Below are 7779 nucleotides of genomic sequence, written 5' to 3'. Positions count from 1 at the left end.
TTCTTTGGTGCTCTGCCTCCTTTACAGTCCAGCTCTCACAACCATAGACAACTGGGAAGACCACAGCCTTGACTATACAGACCTTTGTCGGCAGAGTGATGTCTCTGCTTTTCAACGCACTGCCTAGGCTTGTCATCACTCTCCTGCCAAAGCAGTCATCTTCTGACTTTACGGCTGCAGTCACCGTCTGCAGTGATTGCTTTAATTAAAAAAATTAAAATATTTTTTTCTTAAAAAAGGATCCCGTGCAGCTCAGGAATCGTTTCAGCTGGACGACCAGAGAAACAGACCAGGGAAAGGAAAGGAGAAAACGCGTCTTCTGCAGATAGAACCACAGCTCAGACAAGCTCCAGACACCACAGCGGCCCGCAGAGGGCCGCAGAAGCCACAACTGAATGCCTCAGGGCCCGAACAGTGAGGCAGCCGCTGGCCCCAGTGCCCGCGGGGCTCCTGCAAGCCAGGGCGCCCCCTTTGCCAGGCAGGCCACCTCTTGGGCTGCACCATCAGCTCTCAACCTCCAGTCGGAGGCTCAGGTCCATGCCTGGCACTCAACTACGCCATCCCTGCAAAGAAAGCTGGCAAAGCAAGCATCTGGCTTCCTGATTTCTAGGGTGGAAGACCGACTCTGCCTTGTACCCAGCCTTATGGCCTGGGAAAGCACGCAGCCATCAGAAGGTGGGTTAGAGGTCCAGCAGCCGGAAGGAACACATCCTGCTTCACACTTAAGGCCTGTTGGTCTCCCCCACTTTATGCTCCTTGATGACTCTGCACAACCAAAGACTTGCTGTAGCCTTTGCCCAACAAGGGCTTCCCTGGTGGCTCAGATGGTAAAAGAATCTGCCTGCAATGCAGGAGACTCAGGTTCGATCCCTGAGTGGGGAAGATCCCCTGGAGAAGGAAATGGAGACCCACTCCAGTATTCTTGCCTGCAGAATCCCATGGACAGAGGAGCCTGGTGGGCTATAGTCCTTGGGGTCACAAAGAGTCGGACACGACTGACACTTTGACTTTTGCTCAACAAAGGGCTATCTTCTCCAGTCTCGCCTTCTCAGAGCACAGAAACTGGCAGCTTAGATATTTCTCTCTCTTTTTTTAAGATTCTTTTTTTATGTGGACCATTTTTAAAGTATTTATTGAATTTGTTACAATATTGCTTCCATTTTATTTTTTGGTTTTTTTTTCCTTTGGTCATGAGATATGTGGGATCTTAGTTCCCCAGCCAAGGATCAAACCTGTACCCCATGCATTGGAAGGTAAAGTCTTAATTCCTGGGCCACCAGAGAAGTCCCTGGAGCTTTGTTCTCTTAACTTTTCCTGTCTCCAGCCCGAGATGAAAGTGCACATCCCAGGGCACCCAAATGTCAGAAATACAAAGGCACAAGCTTAAACTCCATTCTCAGGCTACTGTTCAAGACACAGGTCAGGATTTCTTTCCAGTTTCCATGTAAAGAGCAACTTTAATTAACTTGAGCAACTTCAGCTACATGCAACAAATTATGATAAATTCTTTTAATTTTTATTCTGTTACAAACATTTTGTAATATTCTTTGCTATGGCTTCTTAAATATACCCATCATTTAAAAATAGACATTTAACTTCCAATTACACGGGGTTTTTAAAGCATCTTTGATGTTAATTTCTCATTTTGATACTAATTTCCCATTTAAATATTTCCTTTGCTGCAATCGCCTTCTATGTTTGTCCAGTCTTTTAGGTTGATTGAGGCTTTCAATGGCTACGTCAAAGACCTTCTTGGTAAATGTCACATTGTCCTTGAAAATATGTGGATTATTTTCTTTTGATATTGATTTCTAATGTAATTTCATAAGAGAACAGATCCTATATGATTTTAATAACTTCAGACCATGAAATTTTTGTACTTTTTTTATGTCCTTAGATATGTTTCAGTGTCTCCTGGTTTATAGTCTATGGGAACTTGGATAGAATGTGTATCCAACTGTTGTGTGAAAATTGTATAAATCTTAATTCTGTTGAATTGGTCCATAGCTTTGCAGGTCTACTATATCCTTCTACTTTTCAGTCTGTTCATTCTATTAATTTTTTGAGAGTTTGATATTAAAACTCCAACTAAAAATCTTCATTTATCTACCTAAAAAATAATTGTAATATATAATAGAACTATATGTAACTTTGCTCCATATTTTCCAAGTCTCCTATAAATGTGTTATAATACTTTTATAATTTAATTTTTTTAATAAAAAAATAAAATGCTATAAACAGAGTAGAAAAAAATGATTAAAAAAATAAAGAGCAACTTTAAGATAAATTCTGTCCCTAAAGTTCAGTTTTTATTTGGAATAATTTGGAGTGTATCTTGAGATCATAGGAGCAATGAGGATAACACGCACTCTGCAGACTCTCAGGGCCTGAAGCTCCTTTCAAATGTTGTTTACACCTGTACTGTCCACATGCCTGCACCATCCACACACCTGTGGTGAAGGTTACTGGCTATTGTGCACTTACAGTGGAGCAGATCCAAATTTAAGCCCTTGAAATGTGCTGAAAATGTAAAAGACCACGTTTTGAAGTCTTAAGACTTAGAATTTAAAGTATCTCACTAATTTTATATTGATAACCCATTTTATACATATTACTGAGTTCAATCAAATGTATTGTGAAAATTAATTTCACCTGTTCCTTTTTACTCTTTTTAAAGCAACTTCCAGAAAATGTAAAGCTACATATGTGACTCACATAATGTGTATATATGCTGCTCTATACACTGAAATGCATCTCTAACTTTCAGTCAATTAGCATATGGCCCATCCCACACCTAGACAATCTACAAAATGAGAAGATGCCTTTGAGACCAAACAGACACTATACCGCTTAAGAATACACTTGTAAAAGTCTCCAGCACAAAAACAATCTATTTCATTTAGTAATTTTCTGAATTAAGTAATCAATTAATTAACCAAGTAATGTATGTGCTAAATACCGTGTTATGACTAGCATTAGAGCTGTGGACACATTAGACAGACCTACCTCCATCAAAGTCAAGGTCAGCAGCATGGCCTCTGGAGCCTGACCATGTGGTCCACATCATGGCTCCACCCATCACCAGCCACATGCTCTGGAAGGGAAACTGAAGCTGCTGAGGGAACACAGAAGTTGAGCTGAAGGTTCAAGAGAGGATTTTTTGAGGAAGTGATATTTAAGCCACGAGGCAAAGGATGAGTTAGGAATCGTTAGGCAAAGGTGAGGAAGAGATCACTTGGGCAGTTGGAACAGCAAGTATGGAAAGCCAAGGCAGAAGATGAGCATGGAATATTGGGGGCCCTTGAAGAGGGTTTTGAATGAAGGGATCACAGAGGTGGACACTGTGGGACCAGGTAGCTGAGAGGCAAACCAAGGTTTACAAAGTGGTTTGCAAACCACTGCAAACCAAGAAGGAGTTGAGACTTTCTCCTAAGGAAATGGAAAGCTGTGGGATTTTCGGCAGGGCAGTTACATGATCAGACGTGAAAAGATCACTGACTGTACCGTGCAGAGGATGGATTGGAGGGAAGCAAGAGTGGACAGAGTAAAGTCATTTGGGGGGATTTCACGATGGTCCAGGTGAGAGGCACTGATGGCTGGGACCAGAATGGCAGCAGTGAGAAGAAATTATAGATACGTAGCACAAAGACATGGCAATCAATCAGATGTGGAGATGCGGGCACAGGGTGGTGAGGAAGAGGTCATGTACGAGCCCAGATTTACCATTTAAGGAACTGGACGAGGGGTGGCTTGTTCACTGCCAAAGAGAATATTGTAAGAGGAACCTATTTGGAGGGAAAGGATGACTCCAGTCTTGGAAAGATATTCTTAGATATCTGTGGATATCTAAGAATGCATGAGCTCGTCTTCCAGACAGTTCTGAGGCTGAAAAGGGAGTCCAGGACAGACCTGAAGCACTGTAATCTTCAAGAGTTGAGCAGAAGACCTTCCGTGAGGAAAAGAGGATAAGAAGAAACAGCCAGAGCAATTTGAGGAAAACCAAAACCAATGGGAAAAGGGCATTTTTAGTAGGAGCAATTGGTCAGCTGTGTGGAATCATTCTGAAAGGTCAAACACTGGCAAATGTCCAAAAAAACCCCAGTGACCCGGGGTTATTTACAACCTTGGCAAATCACTTGGTAGAGGGCAAACAGGGAGGCTTGGTTGGACACAGTTAAGGGGGAAATGGAAAGCAACAGGAGACAAGCAGCGCGCCTGAGAAATGTGCCTGTGAGGACGTGGAAGGCAATGTGGCTTTAACTGCAGGGAAAAACAGACTAAATGGAAAGTTTTGTTTGTCGTTGTTGTTTTTTAATAGGGAAAGCATGTGTACCATTCAATGGTGGTAGAAATTAGCTGCAGATATGGAGGGTGGGGTTCCCAAACAGGTGGTTGTGGCAGGGGTCCAAAGCTGGGTTTGGGAGGAGGGCTGCTCCACGTCGTTTGTTTATTTATTCTTGGCTGCGCTGGGTCTCCATCGCTGTGCTGGTTTTCTCTACTTGCTCCTCTCTAGTTGTGGAGCTCAGGCTTCTCACTGTGGTGGTTTCTCTTGTTGCGGAGCACAGGGTCTAGGGTGGGTGGGTTTCTGTTGTTTGGGGGCACAGTAGTTGTGGGACACAGGCTTCATTGCCTCGAGGCATGTGGTATCTTCCTGGATCAGAGATTGAACCTGTGTCTCCTGCGTTGGCAGGCAGATTCTTTACTACTAAGCCTTCAGGGAAGTCCGGGCTGTTACAACTTAACGAAGAAATGTCAGGAACTTTTTCCAGTGGATCTGAAGACGTGATACTGAAATACTGAGTTCTGATGAAATGGCTTCTATTGCCTTTTAACAAACCCTTTCCTTTCAGATGCTGAGTAACCAAGCATTCCAAATCCTTGCTATTCAAAGCGTGGCCCTGGGACCAGCAGCATCAGCATTACCTGTGAGCTAGTTAGAAAGGCAGAATCTTGGGCCTCACTTCAGACATCCCTTAACCAGAATGAGTGTTTAAAAATGTTCTCAGGAGTCCCATATCCGCTAAAATTTGAGAAACAGCATTCTAAATGACTTCCTATTAAATCTAAGAGTTGAGAACTGACTAAAGGGTCAGAGCTGTAATCTACAGCAGACACATATACTTTAAGGACCACGCCTTTTTGTCCAATGGTTCTTTCAGCTATACAAGTTTTTTTAAAAGACACACTTGTTTTAGCTACAGAATCCCTATGAATTTCTATAAGAGACAAATAGGATAAGGAAAAGGCAAAGTATCACAATACTTTTCAGCTTTGTATTTTGCTGTGTTGTCAGTACTATTTTTTAAGGTAATCATTTATTTATTTATAATAGTGGATTTTTTTTTGAGAGAGATCTTAGCTTCCTGACCAGGGATTGAACCTGCACCAGCTGCAGTTGAAGTGCAGAGCCTTAACCACTGGGCCACCAATTATGTCCAGTGTTTGTTTTTTTTAATAAACTCTAGTTTATTGAGTATCTACTATATGCAGCGTATTGGTTCTGGGATGGCAGTAATTAACAAGAAAAATTCCCTGCCCTTAGGATTTCATATCCATCCTTACTCAGCTCAGTTTTGTGGCCTGCCATTATAATACTCCTTGGCATACACCCTCCACTCTCTCGTCCCCTAACTTCATTGTACTCATTCAGTGTCTAATTATTCATTCATTTATTCACCTAGTCAATTAATAAACAATGACTCATCATCCAATATGTGCCAAGCACTGTTTCAGGCACTTGGGACTCATCAGAAAAAGATCCTTGCTCTCCTGGAGCTCACATTTGAGATGGCCTGTGGTACAGGGTCTGGAGGAGAGGTTGGTGAAGGAGAGATGGGCACCAGCAATGGAAACAAGTAAACTACCCACCTTGCAATACCCCTTCTCTGGTTAAGTCCAGCTCACTGGTTTCTCTGCAGTTGAAGTTGGGTTAAGAAAAGCATACACGCAGACTGACAGGTCTCAGACCCACAGTCACCGCCACTGACCTCAGTGGGGCCTTCTATCCTGCCAGGCAATCCCAACCCATGTTCCATAACCAGCACCATCTACTCCACCCCAGTCTTTGCTGATAACTCACCTAATATTTTCTATCTCTTTCTAAACCTCTAAAGTCTATAAAGGTTAAAGTCCCCAAATGCCAGAGCATTCTTTCCCATGCGAATCTCATCATGAACATCTTTTTGTCATAATAGACTTCAATACATAGGCTCCCATTGCTTTAAAAATAAAGATTAAATGTCCTAATATACACCAGGACTCCTTTTTCACCCACATACAGGCTCCTTTTTCACCCACATTCTATGCCCCCCATTTCTAGCATACAAACCACAGCGAAGTTGAATCCTGGCACATGTAGTTACTCTGTAAATGTTTTTAAATCAAAGTGTCTTAGATTTCCCATTTCTGCCATTGATTTCTTCCACTTGGGTTCATACCGCTATGTAAAATAATAGTCTATTGAAAGGATGACCTCAGTGTTGTTCCAGTAGAACTGAAATGAACAGTATTGAACCCTTGAAAACAGTGTTGGCTCCAACACCTACCTCTTAGAGGCTCTTGCCATTCAGTTCAGTTCAGTCGCTCAGTCATGTCCAGCTCTTTGCGACCCCATGAATCACAGCACGCCAGGCCTCCCTGTCCATCACCAACTCCCGGAGTTCACTCACACTCACGTTCATCGAGTCAGTGATGCCATCCAGCCATCTCATCCTCTGTCGTCCCCTTCTCCTTCTGCCCTCAATCCCTCCCAGCATCAGAGTCTTTTCCAATGAGTCAACTCTTCGCATCAGGTGGCCTAAGTACTGGAGTTTCAGCTTTAGCATCATTCCTTCCAAAGAAATCCCAGGGCTGATCTCCTTCAGAATGGACTGGTTGGATCTCCTTGCAGTCCAAGGGACTCTCAAGAGCCTTCTCCAACACCACAGTTCAAAAGCATCAATTCTTCCGTGCTCAGCTTTCTTCACAGTCCAACTCTCACATCCATACGTGACCACTGGAAATACCATAGCCTTGACGAGACAGACCTTTGTTGGCAAAGTAGTGTCTCTGCTTTTGATATGCCATCTAGGTTGGTCACAACTTTCCTTCCAAGGAGTAAGCGTCTTTTAATTTCATGGCTGCAGTCACCATCTGCAGTGATTTTGGAGCCCCCAAAAATAAAGTCTGACACTGTTTCCAGCGTTTCCCCATCTATTTCCTATGAAGTGATGGGACCAGATGCCATGATAGAAGCTCTTGCCATTATATCATCATTATCATAAATACTGATATAAGGCTCATTTTTTATCACAGCAGGAATAGAGTTGAGTACTTTGGTCTTTTGTTGGAAGTTCTACCCACTGGGTTTAACTTTTGATATCTTAAAACCACAAAATTTTTAATTAAGGCCCCTTGCTGCCCAACAGCGCCCAGGACACTTGCACCCAGGATTCCCACTCCTCCTGAGTCCTCTCTTGGTTCTTCTTTTCTCCAGATGGTCCCAACACGCCCAGCTTCTTTCCAGCCCCCTCCTTCAGGATACAGAAGAACTTCTCAGTGAGCCACAGCAGCAAAGCAATGCTGAACTCACAATCTGACTAATCAAGAATAATTAGAACATTTATTTTCCATGATCTATTTTTCTATTATTGCAGCCTACTATCAGGGTAACTTTTTTAGCAGCTATTTCACACTCCCAGAGCCTATTTAAAGCTTGTGGTCAGTTATGACCCTCTCTGTTTCTCCCCCCACAGGAAGCACTGCCAAAGTATTTCCCCAAGCTCTGGGTGTGCTGGGGTG

The sequence above is a fragment of the Bubalus kerabau genome, chromosome 3 (genome assembly GCF_029407905.1).
Source record: "Bubalus kerabau isolate K-KA32 ecotype Philippines breed swamp buffalo chromosome 3, PCC_UOA_SB_1v2, whole genome shotgun sequence".
NCBI classification, from domain to species: Eukaryota; Metazoa; Chordata; class Mammalia; order Artiodactyla; family Bovidae; genus Bubalus; species Bubalus kerabau.
The sequence above is the reverse complement of the archived record's forward strand: the minus strand, read 5'-3'. Positions refer to the sequence as shown.